Genomic DNA, 21,855 nt, shown 5'->3' with positions numbered 1-21,855 from the left:
ATATCATTTAAATTAACGCATGCTAACATTTGATTGGTTTTTAGGTATTCTTTATAATTTTTTTTTTTATTCTTTGACAATTGGAATATTGTCATTGGTCTCTGAATAATGATAGTGACACCCATTAAGTAATACGTGGCTTCTTGTAATTAGCTGCTTTAAATGTTCTACATGAATTTAATGGTTTGATATGGCAATTTGTGAATGGCAGAAAATTTTACTCTCTACAGTGACCTTAAGAGATTTGGAAATCACTAAGACCATCTCCAATAGCTTAGATAAAAGCAAAATAATCTGTATAATGGAGAATGAATTCAATAAGTAGTCCTCCACCAGCTTCTTTAAAACTCAAAAAAAATTTTGATAATGAAGAGTCATTCTCCAAACTTGATGTGCTACTGTTCATTAGCAAAAGAATAAAACAAAATAAAAAATTAGCAAAGAAAGGAGTGGGGATGAGGGTATGAGGATATGTGTGTTAAAATATGAAGAAATAACGAATGAAAAAATAATATTTAAATTAGATAGAGAAAGGATAGAGAATCTGTTGGAAGATGTATTTGAAAAAGTAGATAGATAAAAGGTAAATGTCACTGTTCACTATCCAAACAGTACAAAAATATAAAGAAACTATTGGAGATGCTCTAAGCAAGGAGTTGGGGAGACTTTCTATGAATACTTAATAAGGTGGAAGGGGAAGGCTTCCAAGATGGTTAATAGGCCAAATGAAAAGGACAAAATCAACATGATTATCAAGAAACTACTTCCAGCATACAATAGTAGGCTTTTGTCATTGCCTATTAGTTGTTTTGGAGAATTATGTGATTGTGGAACTAGGATCGAAGATGCCATCAATAATGGACAATTGGAGAAAGGGGAGAACAAGCCTCCAATCAATCAGACATATGGGGGAGCCTCCAAGCCTCCAATCTTTGACACCGAGCTCCTCCCCCATATCAAAATTATGTGCAAGTGGAAGAGGTCGATTGGGATTGCTCTAAGTTGATAGAGGTTGTGGAAGTCAACATGGTGCAAATCAAAGGAATATGGGCTGAAGAAGATGAGGATTTAAGGAGTGCTATAGCCATGTGGGAGATACTTCCCAAACGAATGTCCGAATTAAAGAAAAGGATCCTAGAAGATGATGTGGCAAACATCACTAAAAGTGGGAAACACTACAAACCGTCCTTTTTGAAGAGGGATCACCCCAAAAGAAATGTGACGGAAGGATCAAAGCCCGTTGGACTTAATGGGAAGGAAGAAAAAGAAGAGGAAGATAGGGTCTTGACCCAACTGAAAAAGACTCAAGCTCATGTGTCTATTTGGGGTTTACTAATGGCTTCTCACAAGCACAACAATGAACTTCTAGATGCTTTGAATGAGAAAAAAGTGCCTATAGAGACTACACCTCAAGAGGTTCTATCTCTCATATGAGTTGAGGCCCCATCTCACCCCTTCCTTATATTTTTTGATGAAGAACTTCCTTTCGAAGGAGCCACTCGTACTAGGCCTTTGTAAATCACCGTCAAGTGCATGGGTGCCAAGATTCCAATGGTGCTTATTCGTAATGGATCCGCATTGAATGTATGCCCATTTAGGACCGCTCTTTAGGTTGTCTTAAAATTGGAGAGAATCATTCCTTCTCCTTTGACTGCTAGAGGATATGACAACCTCGAGAAAAGTTATGGGAACATTCAAAGCTCCCTACGAAATTAGTCCGTTGGAAACAATTATGGAATTTCACATGATGGACATCACTCCCAACTACAGCCCTTTCTTAGGGAGGGTATGGCTTCATCCCATTGGAGCTATTCCTTCTACTTTGCACCAAAAGATGATATCATGGAACTGAGGAATTGTTGTGCTACTTGGAGATGGTGAAATCCTAGCTCCCATTTGTGGACTTGAAGCAGAGGAAAATGAGCTTCAAATGAGTGGCTTTGAGTTTGTGAACATGCCTGATTATGGATTGAAGGATAAGAGGTACACTACGGATTTGCTCTCGTATTGTAGTCATGAGGTGATTGTGATGATGAAAAAGATGGGGTACATGCCTAGTATGGCTCTTGGAAAAGAAGGAAAAGGGGTGGCTGAATTCCCTGATTTCAAGACTCAATTGACTAAGAAGGGTTGAGGATTCTTTGAAGGCCGCAACAGAATCAAGAAAAACCTTGGTACTCTCCATGGAACTTTGTGAAGGAAGGAGGAGACTTTCCTTTCTGTGGCTTTCCCGAGCTTTGGGTTGACAAGGATGGAAAAGTGTATCTCGGCTGGGAGATCTTCTTCGAGGAAAAACTCACTTTTCAGGAGAAGCCTACTATGGTGATCATGGAGGTTTAAGAAGAGGTCTACTTAGGGAAATTGTGTAGATGATTATGGGTTTACAATCTCTAGCTTTGAAGTGTATTTCTAGGGTTTTCTCTTTGAAAGTATCCTTACAATTTCATGGTTAATGTGGGCTTATATAGTGTGGGTAACGAAATAAGGAAAGCACACTTCAGAAACATCTAGGTAATGAGTTTTGTGGGTCATTCACGAGTTGGTCCAATCACAAAATGACTCACAAAATTCCTCTTGGCACTTGACTATTCAGCTTCCAGCATGTGCTTCTCACTTGACTTTTCACGAGTTGTCCACTCGTGAGCCAGTCGTGATCAAGTTGCAAACTTCACTGTTCTTTACAAATCTTCACCAAGCTTGCACACTTAACCTTTACATTAAATCCCACAAACATATAGGAAAATGATTAACTAAATACAATCAAATTTGACACGGAATTAAAGCCAACAAAACATAGGTGAAAGTCACAACTTTACCGATAAGATGCTTGTTTGCTCCTTTGCATTCTTTCTTTCCTTGTTTGCTTGTTAGCATGTCTCCTTTCATTTGCTTTGCTTCTCTCCTACTTGGTCTGCTGGCTTTGTGTTTTCCTTGTTCATTACATGTACCTTTGGAGCGCGGGTGCAACTTCTAAAACGCAAGCAAAAAGGGGTAAGCCCAAAAGGGAAATGATCAATAGATTAGGAGGCTTAGCCTCTCCGTAGGGTCCTCTCTCTCTCTCTCTCTCTCTCTCTTAGAATTTTCTTTTAGAACCATGTCTATAGCTTTCTAAATTAGAGCATTCATTTTATGTACCTTGCTTGGGCCGCATTCTTAGGGTATGGCAATGTCTGATCTTTTCTTTTCCTGTACCTTGCTTGGGCCATACCCTTTGGATGTTGGCAATGTTTGATTTATTTTTTTGTACCTTGCTTGGGCCACGTTGCCCCCTTCGTGATCATGGGTGCTTTGACCTTGGAATGTGGGTATGCATTCAAGGTGATTGATGTATATGCATATTCATGCTATATTGTGTGCATGATTATCGCGGTGTGATTGCCTTCAATCCATGTCAGCTAGTGACATTGGTTTCCCCGGGTATGTGACATGCATCAACGTGTTTAATGCTTTGGTGAGCTCTAACTTGCCTTAGTATGAACATATTGACTCATGCCATATACACAGTTATGAAACCCTGTCGATGCGCTATAGAGCACCAAATACGAAACTCTACCAGATTTTCGCCTTGAAAATGGGGCATTTTTTCTATATTCTCACAATGAAAGCTTGGTGAGAATAATGTTTTGTGTTCTATGATGCACCTAACTTGAAATGCTGCCAAATTTCTACCATGAAAATAAGGTGAAATGTTACTGGATTTTCATTCTAGAAATTTGGCAACAATTCCAAATGTGCTAGCAAAGCATTGATAAAGGCCACACCCCTTTCCAAAATCAATCCTCAAAGCCCAATTCTTTTAAAGCCCCGAAAGCTAATGCCAATAGATTGTTTCTAACTACTAGTGACCGAAAATAAAGATTTTACTAATACAAAGGACTGTGTCCAAACGGGCATTGTGGGGTGCCTAACACCTTCCCCATATGAACTAAACTTCCAAACTTAATTAAGAATCAAGATTTTTTACCATCCGCATTAGATTAGGAAAAACGACCATTTTTCTTTGCCTTGGATCGGTAACAAAATCAAATAGAGTCAGGTGCCCAATCACAGCTTAGAAAAAACTCAATGATTGGTGGCGACTTCACTATATTTGGTAATAATCAATTAAAATTGACTCAATTCAGTCACACACCGGAAGTTACCCTTCTTTCACCCTCTTTCACAGCACCCTAGCCCGTGCCTCCGACATTAGGGGGCGCAAGCGTCACCACAATGGGTGGTCGACCGCTTCAAGGCATTGATACAACAATCATAGAGGCCAAAATACAAAGCTTCGTCTAAGGAAACACCATCTATAAATTCATAATACCTAGAGTAATTATCTTAGACAATGGACGACAATTAGACAACCATAAATTCAGAGAATTCTATACAGGCCTTCGAATAAAAAATCAGTATTCATCACGACCCATAAGTCAATAAATAGTTAGAAGTCATAAATCGAATATTGTTGAAGATCATCAAAGTCCAACTGGAGGGGGTAAAGCGTACATGGCCAGTATCCCAAGACCTTGACCAGAGAAACACTATTCAAACTTATGGACATATTGGACAACTCCCAGGACCCTGACCAGAGAAACATTGTTCAAACTTATGGACATATTGGACAACTCCCAGGACCCTACACAAAGGCAGTTGTAAAGTTGGCTTTAATTCCGTGCCAAATTTGATTGTAATTTTATTCAATCTTTTCTACCCTATATTTTATGTGGGATTTATTTGTAAGGGTTGTGTGAGAGAGAGAGAGAGTGTGAAGACTCAATGCAACTTTTGAAGACTAAAGGAGTTTTGCGGGTAGCTTGTGACTAGCCATCCCGCAAAGTGAGACATGTACCCTGCACATAACTGGAATGCGAAGAGTCATGACAGATGGTGACAGCTGGTTTTTGCGAGTGTCTCGCAGGTAAGGCCTTCCCGCGAGATACCCGCGAAACAATCTATTTAGTTATTTTGTCCTATCTGCTCCACTACATCCTCATACACACTATATATACCATCATTACCCATATATTGAGTAAAGAGTTTTTCTGAAGAGAAAACCCTGGCCACAAACCATTGAGAGTGTGAGATTGTCATACCTACAATTCTACATACCATCCATTGTGGTTTTCCTCTACTCCTACCTCTTCATTTCCAAATCCTTGAAAGGTCGATAGCCCAAACACTTACCACACCCATACTGAGTGTACAATGAGTTTTTGGTACTGCTGGGAAGTATTGGAAGAAGCCAAGCTTTGGCGGATGCAATCGAGCGCATTGCGGGATCCGGAAAGCTAGACAAGACACGGTTCCAAGAAGCCTTGTTAGATTAGGAGTTTGGAGGTCTTAGGTGCATTGGGTAGACTAGGCTTAACGGGACTTTTCCAATTCTTGTATATCAACTTCTTGTCTACTGGATCGATTTACTGCTTGGAAGGCGGCGGAGAGGTTTTTCGCTGAGTTCTTCGATTTCCTCTTCAATAACACATCAGAGTGTTATCTTGGGTTTGCATCTCTCTTCCCTACTTTTTTTAGGCTTCATTTTACTGCTGTGTTTTAATGAAGATGGGTTAGAGTAGTTGTTTTGTTTGTTCGCTCGCATTTACTCTATTCCATGCTTAGTTCAAGTTAGAGTAAAATCAACCGAGCCGTAATTTTTTAATTTGGGGTCTAAACAGCTCTTGTGTTTTTTAACACAAATCTAATCTTTCAAATGGTATCGAGTTAAAAAATGTTGTGGTTTCATTACCTAAGTGCGATCCAAGACCCTTTTATGGTGGATCAGTCACAATCTCTTAATGCTCCACCATACTTTGATGGGAGCAACTTTGCTTTTTGGAAAGTCCGTATGAGGGCAGTTCTTTGTTCTATAGATGAGTCCGTATAGGATTCCATTGAGAATGGGTATGTTAGACCCACAACAGCCAAGTCTGAATGGGACAAGGCAACACTTGGTTTGACAAATGCCAATAGCAAAGCAATTAATGCTATCTTTTGTGGTGTGTCTATAGATGAATTTCACAGGATATCGCATGTGAAGACTACTAAGGAAGCTTGGACGATTCTTAAGAGTACCTATGAAGGTACCAAGAAAGTCAAGGACCCAAAACTCCAAATGCTTACCACTCGATTTGAAGAGCTTAAGATGAATGACAATGAGTCATTTGATTCATTCTATGGGAAGCTCAATGAAATTGTGATTGCCAAGCTCAATCTCGGTGAAAAGATTGAGGATGCTAAGGTGGTGAGAAAAATATTGAGGTCCTTACCAGAGAGCTACAGTACAAAGGTTACTGATATAGAAGAAAGTAAAGATTTGGATGAGATGAAGATTCAAGAGCTAATTGGATCTCTCCAAACATATGAACTTGGATTGCCTTCTCACAAACCAAGCAAATCACTTGCACTCAAAACCATCGATGAGAGAATGGATGACTCTTCCGAAAAAGATGATGTGGAAAAAGAGGTAGTATTCCTTGCAAAGAACTTCCGAAAATTTCTAAAGATGAAGAACAGTGGGAAGTCCTTTAGCAAAGGAAAGTTCTCATCATCCAAAGGTAGTAGAAAGGAGTTCAAGAAGAAAGATGGGAAGGACTCTCAATCCCCCCAAGGAGTTATATTCTTTGAATGCAACGGCCATGGACACATCAAGAAAGAATGTCTCAACTACTTGAGAGTGAAGGGTAAGGTGTTTGGCACTACTCTTAGCGAATCTGAAACCTCAAATTCTGATACGGAAGAAGAGTGTGACAGAGACAGTTATAGGAACTATAGGGCCTTCATGACAATTACCTTCGTTGAATCTAAGGATGATTTGAGCAATTTGGTAAATGAACTTGGTGAGCATTTTGAGGGTGAGGAAGTTGAAGAATCGGAAGATGAAGATGTATGCCAAAATGAAGGAGAGAGCAACCTTCAAGAAGCATATGATTCTTTGCTAGAAGATTGTGGAAAATATGCCAAGGTTGCGAACCATGCTGTGAGAAAGATGAAGAAGATTGAAGAAGAGCATAGGTGTACTCTTGTGCAACTTAAAAAGGTAAAGTGTGAAGTAGAAGGACTCAAGGGAGAGCTGGTTGAAGCATACTCTAAGATCAAGTTTCTTGAGCTTGAAATAATCCAAGCTAATGTCAAGGTTGAGCGAATCTCCACCAAGAAACTTGACAATGTGCTGTCCTCACAAAAATCCTCACATTACAAGACTGGCTTGGGTTATACCGAAGAAGGAAGCTCCAGCAGTGAACCGTAGAAGGAAGTGAGGTTTGTCTCAGCCAAAAGTATTGAGAAACCTAAAGAAGTGACGCATGAGACTCAGACCCCTACTGCTGAGAAGAGAACCATTGGTGTAAGACCAAAAGATAGAGGGAAGTCATTACCCAAAAATCAGAGGGGGCCTCAAGTGAAGCATGTGTGTCATCATTGTGGCGTTCAAGGGCACACAAGACCAAACAGTTTCAAGCTTTATGCACTCAAGAAAGCTGATTCCATGCGTGGCCAAGAAAGTTCAAAGAACAAAACAAAGGGAACATAATATAAGGGAGAAAATGAAGGACATCTCATTGGAGACGTCATAGAAATGCTGAAGAACATCTCTCTATGCCTTGCTAGCTTCACTCTGAGGTTGGAAAGTTATGTTGGTCATGCACCTCTATTCAAGGCTCTCACCCAAAACACTAGAAAAGTGTGGGTGAAGAAGGGTACCCATGCAGGATTATTTCCTATGCCCATGTTTTAATTCTTTCAATGTTAAAGGTCATAGGTTCCTACATCATGTCATGCAAAATCTTCTTGTGTCATTGCTTCCGATTCATAGCATGTTTCTTTTGCTAGCTGCTTCTGTTTTTATTTTTGTTGATCTTCCTTTTTGTGTTGTGCTTTTAAGTGTGTTGAAAAATTCAAAAACTCATAAAAATTGAAAAATCTCCAAAAAGTTTGATCACTTGTGTTGTGTATATCTCATGTGAGTTTGGCCTTGTACTTTCATACTAATGGCGTAGTGCATTTACGAGCTTAGCATGTTTTGTATGCACATCTATCTTTGTGGAAAAATCTTGAAATCTATGTGTGATTATTGTAAATCGATCTTCAAGCTTGTCATGAATGATTAGTCAATAGTCTTGTTGGTCTTGATACATGTATAGACTTATGCCTATATCTTTTCCCACGTTTTTGTGTTTTGCTTAAAGAGCTCATCAAATGTAAATCTCAAAATGGAAAGAGTTATTGAGCTGCAAAAGCCGTCACACACACTAGTATTTGACTAGGAAAAAGTGAAAGCGATTGTATTGAAATGTATGGTGCCTCAAAAAGCCAAAGGCTCATTCATAAAATTGAAATATCAAAACTTTCAAGCATCGATCTCAAAATGAGATTTACTTTGTTCAAAAAATGATCATATGTTATGTTTCGAAAAGAAGCCAAATGAAAAGCTTCAAAGTTATGTACTCATTTTTGTGGGAAATCATATATGTTAATTTCTATAATTGAGATAGTCCACTTGACTTAGTACTAGTTGTGTATGACTTGATTGAGTTGATCATTGAAGTTTTACTCTAGTCTAAGGACTATTCCACATTTGATACTCACACACAACACACAAGACTTTATTCAATGAATGCTTATTTCATTTGTGTGATTGTACATGATCAAATGTGATGTGTATACTCAATTGCTTGTCGATCAAACCCAAAAAGATTTTTGAGTATTTTATATGTTTTTGAAAGTGTTTTTATACTTTCGTGCTTTAAGTTTTTGTTCAAAATGCGTGTTTGTGTTTTTCTTCAAAAACTGGTTCAGAGGCTTTTTCACGTGAAGCTCGCTACTAAGAGCTTCCCGTGAAAAGTGTTTAAGGGAAAAGTGTGCTAAGAAATCCTCCAAGCGTGCTTGCACAGATTCTAACAACTTCAAATCTGTGGATGCAGATATGGCTTACAATGACTGCTAGAAGCAAAGTACAATAATTATGGAGAGAGTTGTCCAATTGGATACCCTTGAAGACACTTTCATTCTAGATGTATTCAAGGAGAGGACATGGACGAAGCTGTTAACTCCAAGTGGAAATGTGTACTCAGAAATCATTAAAGAGTTCTTTTCCAATGCTAGTGTGGACGGAGACATCATTAACTGTTGGGTGAGACATAAGGAATTTGTGATTACAAGAGATTCAATTCAAGATTTTCTTAAAGTTCGTCCTCCTTCACAGCCGATTATCGTGCAATACAGTCATCGTTTGGAATCCATCGAGGAATTGATAAAAATTCTTGGTGGTACACCAACCAAGAGGTCTATGAACACAATTCCATTCAGTCTGGAAATGAGGGCTCTTGCTTATGTGATGATCCACAATTTGTATCCAGTCACCAACTTGACAACATTGTCTGTTGCAAGGACAATCTTCCTATATGATCGCTTCACTCACAAAGAGATTGATATTTGTGGACACATCTTCCACCTATTGACCAAAAGCATAGAGAAGCGGAACTCCAGATCAGTCGTGCCATTTCCCTCTCTTATTATGGGTCTCATTGCAAAGGAAAAGCTCAAATTTCTGAGCAGTCTCACTATTGTGCATAGAGATTATCTCATTGGTGCACACATAGTGACTCGAACCACAGCTCACATCAAAGGATCAAAGACCGGAACTTCTCATATTCCAAGGGCTACTGTACAAGATGAAGGTGGCAACAGGAAGGATGAGATTGACAAATTTACTTATGCTCTAGAGAGTTCTTCACAGCCATATTCCCAAGCACAACCATGAGGATTCGATCGTCTTGATCACTTTCTTACAACGGTAGATCAGATATATGGCATGCTCGAGTCTCACGTGCAACACACCGCGGATCAGTTTGCTTACATCCAGGGTCAAATCACTGCATTATCATCACAGATCAAGGATATGTTGATGGCCCAAGGATCCGATTCAGAATCTGAGCTCCTTTAGCAATTCCAGTCAAAAAGGGGGGAGAAACTTTTGAGGGGGAGTTGCACATTTTGAGGGGGAGCATAGCGGAGCATAATGTAGCACATGCACTTCATAGACGTATTGGTTATTTTTTGGTGGTTTAGTTGTTTACTTTCTTTTGCCATAGTCTAGAACACTTTTATTTACATTTCTTTCCTTTAAAGCTTTAAGTACTTTGTTTTAAATTTAGTTTAATATTCAGTACTTTGAGTTTATCTCGTTGCTTTGTAGCCTTTTTTTTGTACTTTTAGTTTATCTTGAGTACTACACTCTTGTGCCCTTTGTTGGATCTTGTATCTTTAATTCGAATACTGTGGTATTTTGCATTGGTTAAGTGTTTTGGACATACAGTTGATTCTTGCTTTGCACTTAATTACATTGTGTGTCCGGGTGATCATTTACTAGTTAAATGATCGTTGTAGTCATTCCGTAATGACTGTTCTTATATAATCAAGTTATGTTTCATTGTTTATATCTTGATGTTTATCTTGATCACATTATACTTGCTCCTATACGTACCTTGTATTCAACTTGTCGTAAGCTTAATAAAAGTTTTGTTTGTGTGCGAGTGTTTCAAGATACAGGTGTATTCGTGCAAGTGCTTCACAGCTTCTAGATTAGGTGTGAGTGAGTTTTGCCATTGTTCCCAAACTCACATTTAAGTCTAGAGTCTGTTATAGCGTGTTTCGTCACCGAATAGCCAAAGGGGGAGATTGTAAAGTTGTGATTTACTATTATTTTGTGTTGCCTTTAATTCCGTGCCAAATTTGATTGTAATTTTATTCAATCTTTTGTACCCTGTATTTTATGTGGGATTTATTTGTAAGGGTTGTGTGTAAGAGAGAGAGAGTGTGAAGACTCAAGGCATCTTTTGAAGGCTAAAGGAGTTTTCGCGGGTAGCTCGCGACTAGCCATCCCACGAAGTGAGATATGTGCCCTACACGTGACTGGAATGCAAAGAGTCATGATAGATGGTAACAGCTGGTTTTTGCGAGTGTCTTGCAGGCAAGGCTTTCTCGTGAGATACCTGCAAAACAATCTATTTTGTTATTTTGTCTTATCTGCACTACTACATCCTTATACACACTATATATATCATCATTACCCACATATTGAGTAAAGAGCTTTTCAGAAGAGAAAACCCTAGCCTCAAACCCTTGAGAGTGTGAGATTGTCATACCCACAATTCTACACCCCATCCATTGTGGTTTTCCTCTACTCCTACCTCTCTATTTACAAATCCTTGAGAGGTTGATAGCCCAAATACTTACCACACCCATACTGAGTGTCTAGTGAGTTTTTGGTACTACTGGGAAGTATTGAAAGAAGCCAAGTTTTGGCCAACGCAATGGGGCACATTGCGGGATTCAGAAAGCTACACAAGACACGGTTCTGAGAAGCCTTGTTGGAGTAGGAGCTTGGAGGGCTTAGGTGCACTGGGTAGACTAGGCTTCGAGGGTCTTTTACTATTTGTGTATCCAAACTTATTGTCTAGTGGATCGATTTACCACTTGGAGGGCAGCGGAGAGGTTTTTCATTGAGTTCTTTGGTTTCCTCTTCAATAGCACATCAGAGTGTTATCTTGCATTTGCATCTCTCTTCCCTACTCTTTTAGCTTTCATTTTACTGCTGTGTTTTAATGAATATGGTTTAGAGTGGTTGTTTTGTTTATTCGCTCGCATTTACTCTATTCTGCCCTTACTTCAAGTTAGAGTAAAATCAATCGAGCCATAATTTTTTAATTTGGGGTCTAAACAGCTCTTGTGTATTTTAACACAAATCCGAGCTTTCAACAGTTATTCTTATGAAAGTAGGGATAGGAAGCCTAAGGAAGGAATTTTTCAACAATGAGAAAAATGATAAAGAACTCAAACTCACCTTGAATTGTCTAGATGATATGAGAGATAATGCCTTTCAAAGAATGACAAGATTCGAACTTGGATATTTAGTGTTGTGAAAGTATCACTAACATATAAAGATCCAACCTAGGGCAAATTAGGGCCAACATAGGAAGGCTCGTATAGGGTCGTTTGTTGCTTAAGGAGGATAAGCTTTTATCTAGAAGCAATGAACATGAAAGAGTTGCCTCATCCATGGAATATTGAACACCTTAAGAGGTATTATCTATAGGCACAGAGTCTGATGTATTTTTATATGTCCATGCTCTTTAAAGTTAGCACAATAAAAGAATAGAATTCTAACAAATTCGTTCAAAAGAGTTTTGCCACTCCAAGGGGGTCATCCAAAAGACAATGATAAATTCTTCACGTAAGAATAAAATCAATTAACACAAATTCTTCACGCAAGAATAAAATCATGAAACGATACATTTTTCATGCAAGAATAAAATCGTCTAAATGACAATGATGAATTTTTAATGCAAGAATAAAATAATTTAAAGATGCATTCTTCCTGCAAGAATAAAATCATTAAAGCAACAATGAATAAAATTCTTCATACAAAGAATAAAATCAATCAACGATATATTATTCATGCAATAATAAAATCAATCAAGGATATATTATTCACGCAAGAATAAAATCGTCCAAAAAACAATGACAAAAATTCTTCACACAAGAATAAAATCACTTGAAAAAATTAGCCATACAAGGGTAAAATCGTCCAAACCAACCAACAATCAAAATGAGCATGGAACCTTAAGACCAACCAAACAATGATATGCATGCTTAACAAATAAGGAAAAAAGTCCAAAGAACCCCCCCCCCCTTTTTCTATTTATAAAAAGCTCCAAAAATCCATAAAATCGTTTATGTGAGGTTTAACATATTGGAGACAACATGCATTTGAAAATAGGTTTGGGGAAAACCCCGACTAGCATCAAATAAAAAAAAAAAAAAATACATCATTCTTTGAGGTGAAAAAATTCATAGCATTATCATAGGAAGATCAATCCATGTACTTTTATCATATAAGAGAAAAAACGTCCCAAGAGGATACTCAAAATCTTGAAACTCAACAAATAGGAATTTTAAAGAGGCTGTTTTAAATGCATTTTTTCTTTGAAACTACTTTTTTTTTTAAATAACAATTAACATGATAGCACCATACTTGATGGTTAGTGGTTTGTTAGATACCACGTGAGCTCAACGGGATCAAACAAATCCTCTAACCATCTATCATAAATAAAACTTGTTGAATTATGCTAAAGATAGTTGGTCAACAACTTGTCGTGCCACTTGTGGCCAGCGAGGTTCGACCAGATTGCACCACCTAAAGTCAGCATAACCAACAATATTTGCTAAAGGAAAATTGTCTTTAAACAAGTTCTCAAAATTTATAAACATGAAATTTGAAAACTTGATTTATTTTTGTTTGCTCAAAACAATTTTAGGAATTTAACTCAAAACTTTCAAGAATTTTGAGAACAATACATAACAAGAATGACAGTTTACATGAACAATGCATAGGAAGCACAACAGTTTAACTCAAACGTGAAGATTTAAGAACTTACCAATAGCATCATGCAATAACAAGGACTAAACAAACTCCAAGCCATTACAATCAACCAAAGTAACACACAAGGTACTTTCCCACCCAAACTAGCCCAAGGGAACCACCTTAAATGGATTACTACCACTTAAATGGATTACTACCACAAAACCTAATGCTCTGACTTAGATCACTTTCATTTCCTAATTCAAAAGTCTACAGAATTATAACCTATGCTCCGATACCATAGCTATCACGCTTCAAACCCAAAAGGGTCCAAAGCATGAAAGACCGAGCCTTCAAGAGGTATTGTAGTGATTTTTTTCTTTCCACTTGATAAGATAAATAAATATATTGATCTCTCCACAATATAAGTCAGATTTCAATGACACACTTACAAACAATACAAACTACAAATCATGTGTCTCCAAATATACATGAAAATCCAAAGCTCCAAATAAATAAACACAAAATCACAATCCTCTCTAAGATACACACTCCTATCATGCCCAAGGCTAACAAACCTCAAGAGCCCAACCTCCAGGAGAATTATCTATGGCCTCGAATAATTTAGTAAATTGAGCACCAACAATTTATAGCACAAACTAAAAATGCATTTAAAACAGCCTCTTTGAAATTCCTATTTTTTGAGTTTCAAGATTTTGAGTGTCCTCTTGGGATGTTTTTGCTCTTATAAGATAGAAGTACATGGATTGATCTTCCTATGGTAATGCCATGAATTTTGTCACCTAAAAGAATGAAGTATTTTTATTTTATTTGATGCTAGTCGGGGTTTTCCCCAAACCTATTTTCAAATGCATGTTCTCTCAAATATGGTAAACCTCACATAAATGATTTTATGGATTTTTGGAGCTTTTCATAAAGAGGGGGGGTGGGGTTCTTTGGGCTTTTGTCCTTACTTGTTAAACAAGCATATCATTGTGTGGTTAGTCTTAAGGTTCCATGCTCATTTTGATTGTTGGTCAGTTTAAACATATATTCATAGTCTTTGTGTATGAATGCCTTAAAATATTATAAAGTGAGTTTCCAACTTAGATTCAGAAACCTGTTTGCACATGACTTGTGTATAAGATATTTTCTTACAAAATTTTGTTATTGTTGTAAGATAGAAAAACTTCAATAGATGTTTTGCAAACCTTGGGTAAAGGGAAGACTTTTGAATGCGAAATTTTATATTTTTTATGGATTCTGAAAGTCACTTTAAAGCCTTTTACAAACCTTTTGTTTGATATAGACATGCTTTCATCTCCATGATTGACGTTAAAACTTTAGTCTTTGTTTCAAATTTGGACTCTTTCAAATAGAAGATATCACATGGTTAATTTGGTTTTGAACTCTTAACCCCACTCTCTTGGCCTATGGTTTAATTTGTCATTTGTGTTTGAAACTAGTTTCTATCAAAATTAATTCTCAAGGTTTTCTAAATTGATTGCTCACATATCACATCAAAGCTTGTAATGATTTCCTTTATACCACAAGTTGAATCTATTCCCTTTCACGTTTTGGTTTAAAACGTAAGTCAAAAGGGAGGTTGTGTCTCTTTGATTTACATCCAATGCCATGAACTTTATCTCTTTGGAAAACGGTGAGCTTTTGTAAAATTTCAACTTGACATTTTGTTTCTCATGGATATTAATTTAAGTGAGACAACTTTTACATGGTTTCATTTTTGAGTTAATCTCTAAAATTAATATCCCTAACAAGTGGATGTGGTCTAAAAATGTTCATTAAATGCATATGATTTCGGGGTCGAAATTCTTTTAAGGGGAGAAGAATGTAACACCTCAGCCTTTACAAAATAAGTGAATAAATAAATAAAAATAAATAAAAAGGTTGTTTTGGAAATTATTTGAGTGGGTTCATTTTTGTAATAAGACCCAAGCCTAGCCCTAGCCTTATATGTAACCCACGTTGGCTTCCTCCTCTATTTTTCTAAAAGTGTCACCTCCCATCACCTTTCCCTCTTTCCTCTAGTGTTCCCATTCCCCATGGCCGTAAATCCTCTCTCCCATCCCCATGTGAAGTTTATTCACTTCTGCCTCTTAAATTTCTATCTTAGCCGACTCATGGAAGGTTCTTTTCCAATCAAAATCCACCACCAAGAGTTCTAGTGGCTATTTTGGTAGACCCATTTGAAAGACCATCCCTCTAGGTTTCGTTAATTCAATAGATGAGGTAAAAATCTAAGTTTTCTGTCATTGTCTTCTATGAAATCCTTTGGGCTTTGTTGTTTCATGATGTTTATGATAATTACTTAGTGCGTATTTGAGGTGTTGGGACATTTAAGACTTTATTTGGGGGCTATGTATTTAATGAGGTGAATTGAATGCTATGTTTGGCAACTATGTGAGTTGGGTTTCTTGAGAAATCATATGGATCTTTGATTTATGTTGAGAATTGGATTGATTTTTGAAAGTGAGGTCCTTGCATTTTGGAAAAGATTTTGAGATATGTGAAAGTTGATGGTATTGACGATGAAATTTTTTAATTGATATGTACATTATGCTTGTTACATGCTAAGTGTTTGACAAATTGCCTATATGAGTTATGGGATTGAATTTCTCGCTTTCATTGTGATGATTGTTATATGAGGTTATGGGTTGCATTCCTAGTTGTTAATGTGTGCTAACACATGTAGCTTAAGGTTAATCAAGTCTCAAAGCTTTAGCAATAATATTAAGATTATGGTAATTTTCTTTTGGGACTCTAAATGTGTTCCTAACAGATTTGAGTCAGCTGCGACAGGTGATTTTTAATAAATTATAGAAAAATTATTTTGAGCTGAAGTTTTGATGGTACATATTAAACATATAAGAGCTTGTGTTTATTTAATATCAAGTTAATCGGATAACCTTTCATGGACCAAACAAGTTTTACAAAATGGCCACCTTGTTGTGTATTGAATCTGAAAGGGCGATGAAAACAGTGAGATTTTGTGGAATTTACTTCAAATCTTTGTTGAATGGATTGGTTTGTAAATTCATGTGCTTTCTTCGACATGTTTTTTTCTTAGTTAATTCTAATAATGGTTTGGTTTAATCATTTAGTGCTCTTAAGGGAAACTCATGGGATATACTACCCCTATTATGAATTGATATGTTTTATGTTATGTTTATAAGCACACATTGGTTGTAGTGGAGAATTAAAATGCTTTGGTTTTGTGCTGTGGCAATATGAGTTTGTGTGCTTGTTTGGTTCCTGTTTGGGAATGGGTACTTGTCTTAGGTTGAGCAAGCTAGGTTTTAGTGCATTTGATTTGTTTTAAAAGATCCAATTCGATTTTGGAGACAAATGTGATGATAAACTTTGTGATAGGCCTTGTTATTAATAGGATTGTTCCTTATGTTTCTAAGTTTTGAGATTCTTGGTGATGGACCTAGTGACAGGATTGGTTAATTTTGTGATGCCCGATTGAGGTAAAATTGGTTGGCTTTCCGAGGTAAGTAGCTTTTTAATGGGATTTTTGGAAAATAACCATGTTGCATAAATGTTGTTTTTGGGTTAGACACACTTTTGGAAACTACCTGTGGAGACTATATTTTCCTAAAAACTATTGTGTCGTAACCCTAATATATATATATATATATATATATATATATATATATATATATATATATGATTATATATATGAAAGTGCATCTTATTTGCTATTGTATTTCGGGAAATGCATGAATTGTCGACATGGAAAATATAAGCATCTTTCATTTAATCTTTGATAAGGAATTCATTGATTTTATGGTATATTAGAAAATTTAAAGATGCTTATCTTGTCTTGTTATTTGGGAAATTGATAGAAAATCTTTTTGATAAGAATGAAGTTGAAAACCTTACAAACTTTGTGGAAGTTAGATTATTTAAGGTTTTTCTGAAACTACCTAATTCTAAACTATGTATTTGAAAGGAAATGTATACCTGTGAGCTTTATATGGGTTTAACCCTATGCCATGCGTGATTTCCCAGTGATCACCCGATTTGATTTTCGTAATCTTTGTGACAACGGAATCAGATCTAGGTTAGGGCCCTTTCTTCACTTTGGATGACACGTTCTTCCCTGCTACCCATGGGTGAAAGAGGTTCCTTGATTGTGTGTGGGTGAGGCTATTAGCCAAAAGACCACAAAGGTCTTATTTGACGCACTCTCTCTGCTGCCCATGGGGGGAGAGAAAAACCTTAAGGGTATGGGTGAAGCTGTTGTCCATGGAGTGAAGAGTCTGCATATTAGAAAGGACAATATCATGTCAGTCGTGAATGGGTGGATCTCCTGACCGGTCTATGTGGTAGTGTGGTATATTTGTGATAAATTACCGTATGTTAGATTTTATTGCTTTGGAATTATATTATTAGTGCTCAAAGATTATAATATACAGTTTCATGGTATTATATTGAGAAACTTTGTGTTTCATCATTTAATCATTCTTGTTACATTATTATTGAAAATGATCTTGCAGTATTCAGTTAGTAATTTCTGAAACTAAAACATGTTTTGCAAACTGTTTAGCATCATGAAACTTAATTTCCCCCACCCCCATTAATTATGCTACTTATTAGGCTTTAGCTCATTCCACTCTCCAACATTTTTACAAATATATTAGCTATACGTCGAGCACGGAGCTTAGTTATTGGTGGTAATTGGAGTACTATGCTAAGTGGGAGATTTGTGCTATAAATTGTTGGTGCTCAATTTACTAAATTATTCGAGGCCATAGCTAATTCTCCTGGAGGTTGGGCTCTTGAGGTTTGTTAGCCTTGGGCATGATAGGCCTAGAATTTTCTATTGAGATTGCATATCTTAGAGAGGATCGTGATTTTGTGTTTATTTATTTGGAGCTTCGGATTTTCATGTATATTTGGAAACACATGATTTGTCATTTGTATTGTTTGTAAGTGTGTCATACAGCTCTGACTTATATTGTGGAGAGATCAATATATTTATTTATCTTCTCAAATGGAAAGAAAAAAAAATCACTACAATACCTCTTGAAGGCTTAGTCTTTCATGCTTTGGACCCTTCTGGATTTGGGGCGTGACAAACATTCTTTAGAGTTAAAACAGCTTCAAGTGATTGCAAGAATGAACAAGATAGATCTATATTGCTTGGGTTTGACAGCAAGTCCACTAATCCACCATTTCAGCTTTTTAATAATTGGCTAATCTCATTAACAATCCCAGAAGGTTTGGACAAATACCAACCAAGTCTAAAACTTTTCAAAACCAACCAATTAGTCCCTATGCACAATTTGGTCCCTAAACGGCGTCAAGAACGTTAACCATTCTTGACTCTCTCTCTCTTTTGTCACTTCTCTTGCTCCTCTCTCATTTTATCTCAGACATAAAAAGAAAACCCACCATAGCCCACAGATCTACTAGTTAAGACCACAACAACCACCTTACAACCATCGGTATAAAGCTCACCACTACAAAGCACAACCATAAATCAGAACTCAAAACACCGCAAACCCACACTCACAGCCACCCAAATCAAACCACTCCAAACACCCACGGCCAAACCAAACCACACTAAACCAATTCTAGCCACCCAAACCACCCAACCATGTAGATCTAAAAGGATACCCAACAAAAACAGTATCCAAGTAGAAGAGAGATCAGGTTCGAATTCATACCCACAAAAAAATTGTTCACATACACAGCACCCAAAAAACACACACACCGTTCGAAAACCCACACCTAGAAAGACCAAAAATTTAATCAAAATGCAACTTTTCTCAAATCTAAACCCATCATCAATGAGACCCCCAAACAGAAAACCACCACCACCATTTCAAAATGAAAAAAAGAAAACCAACCCATAGAGAAATACCAAATCAAACCGAGACAACCCAACAAATACTATACCCAAACTGATCCTCAACCATAGAGTATGGAAACCAAGATTCAACAAAGATCATGGTGGCTGTGGGTTATGTTGACTAGTGGCTGTGGGTCATGCTGACTAAGTGTAGGTGGTCATGGTGATTTGTGAGAGACACAAAATAAGAGAAAAGAGAATGTAATCATTTCAATCTTGGGTCTGAGAATGTGCCAAATCAATCATTTTGGCACCAAGAATATGACAACAAGAGGAACATCCATGGGTATCTGTGGGTTGTGGTGGGTATTTTTTACTCTGAGATCCATGAGAGAGGAACGACAGATAAGAGAGGAGAGGAAAAAAGAGTAAGAAAGTGTGAGTAACGTCTTTGACACCGTTTAAGGACTAAATTGTTCGCATGGACTAAATTGGATTGTTTTCAAAAAAAAAATTGGACTTGCTTGGGATTTGTCCAAACCTCAGGGATAGTTAATGAAATTTACCCTAAATAATTCTATTTAGGCACTGCTAGTTGAAGTGATATATTTATTTACAATTATATTTGTGCATTTTGCAATCTTTTACTATTTCTTTAGTCATTCAACAGTATTAGTTTTTTTTTTAGTCTAACATATGTTCATTGAGTAGACGTCATTAAGATCTTTCTGAGGCATTTTGAATGAAAAATAATGATACTTTTTCATTAAGATCCTTCCCGAGGCACAAGTAAATTTAATTCAATTTTTAGTCCTTTGGTGTGCTAGTAAATATGGTTGGACTTCACTGTTATATTGAAATTCTAATAAATTTTGTTTTATAAATTCGATGTCTATAATGGAGGAGTGAGATTTAAACCTTTGATGCTTTGAAAAAAATCAAGATATGCTAACTAGTTGTATTACAAGGCCCTTGACATCTAATGAGCTTCTTAGATGTTATTAGATCCAATGAAATTCAAATTTTGGGATTACATCTGATATGAATTGGATTGGTAAGACCACCATACAAAAGCTCTTTACATTCACTACAATTTTTATATTTACATTTGAAAATTGACCTTATATATACACAACACATAAAAACTCATAAATTAATACCATGTATATACTATTAACTTATTAATTTTTACTATTATCTTTTATTAATACTTTTTTAATACACGGTCTTTTTTGTTCTCATCAACTTTAATATCTAGAAATTATGAAGAAATTATTTTACATAAGGGCATGTTTGGTAGATTGTAATATACACTACAATGTAATAGTTATTCATATAGTTTAGTTATTCTTTAATTTGGTAGTGTTTTTATTACAATGAATTGTAACATTTCTTTCAAATTTTAAAAATATTATTTTTAAAGAAATATAACTGTATAAGTAAGATATTTCCTAAAAAAAATCTTAAGTTTTATTCTAACGTTTCAATTCACAACCAAACCTACGAATTAGTTTAATTATTCCATTACAAAATATTTTATTCCCTGTAATAAAGATTACAAGTCCAACTGTAATCCTTATTTAGTGTACCAAATTTGCCCTAAGTTTTGTCCAAAAATTAATATGGAGAATAACGAAGCCACGAAAAAAGTTGTGAATTGATTCACAGGAGAGAGAGAGGGAGGAGTGACAAGGAGGAGTTTTCCTTTTTTCGGAAGGGGGATTTAGGAATTTTATTTTATTGTTATGTATTTATTATGCAGGTTAAAGGAATAGTTTTTTTTTTTTTTGAATACTAAGTATTTTTAACACACACACACATAGGGAGAGGGGAGAAGGTCTTGAAAAAACTTACAGTAGTGTATATCCAAAAAGGCCTAACTTTTAGATACACAACACAAGCTTTAACTCACATAGGAATAGTTATTATAGCCATTTTTAGTAAGAAAAAATTTATTTCTAAGGAAAAATATTACTTGCATTAAATACACAACCAAACAATTAAGTAAATATTCCTAAGAAATAGGTATTATAGGATATAGCCTATTATAGCGTACCAAATTAATGTACCTTAAGTTTTTGAATCTTAAGCTTCGATGTCTTGCAAATTTAGTATACGGTAGCCATGATGTCTTTTGGTTCATATTGGTGGGAATGGATGCCTTAATGAATGGTTTGTGACTTAGCCTTTTGATTCTATATTTAAAATATATTTAATTTAATTTATCGTTTTTTTTAGAGCCGTTTCATTTTTAATATATATTTAATACTTGAATTTTTTTTTTATATACAAATAATTTTTATTAAACGTGGATTGCATGAGCATAACATTACTTAATAGCAATAGTCAAGCTCTTTGAACTAACCCTTCTTAAAACCAAAAAAGTTTAAAACATCATGAACACGCAACAAATTAGCACTAATTATAATTGGGGCACTAATGGGCTGAAATGGTCCAGCTTGAAGAGGCTCAAGCTTTCTGCAGATCTGATAGTGGCTTGCAACAGCGTTGGCCTAGAATGTGGTCCGACTACTGATTCAAGGGTCAGGGCAGACAAGTGTCAGTCAATTGACCCAATTATCTCCTTCGTTATCAGCTAATTATTGAGCTGAGAAATCAGTAATCAATTCAAACTAATCAAGATTTGTCACTCTCAAAATGTTTACCACACTAGCATATGCTTTATCGAATCAAT

The sequence above is a fragment of the Castanea sativa genome, chromosome 11 (genome assembly GCF_040712315.1).
Source record: "Castanea sativa cultivar Marrone di Chiusa Pesio chromosome 11, ASM4071231v1".
NCBI classification, from domain to species: domain Eukaryota; kingdom Viridiplantae; phylum Streptophyta; class Magnoliopsida; order Fagales; family Fagaceae; genus Castanea; species Castanea sativa.
The sequence above is the reverse complement of the archived record's forward strand: the minus strand, read 5'-3'. Positions refer to the sequence as shown.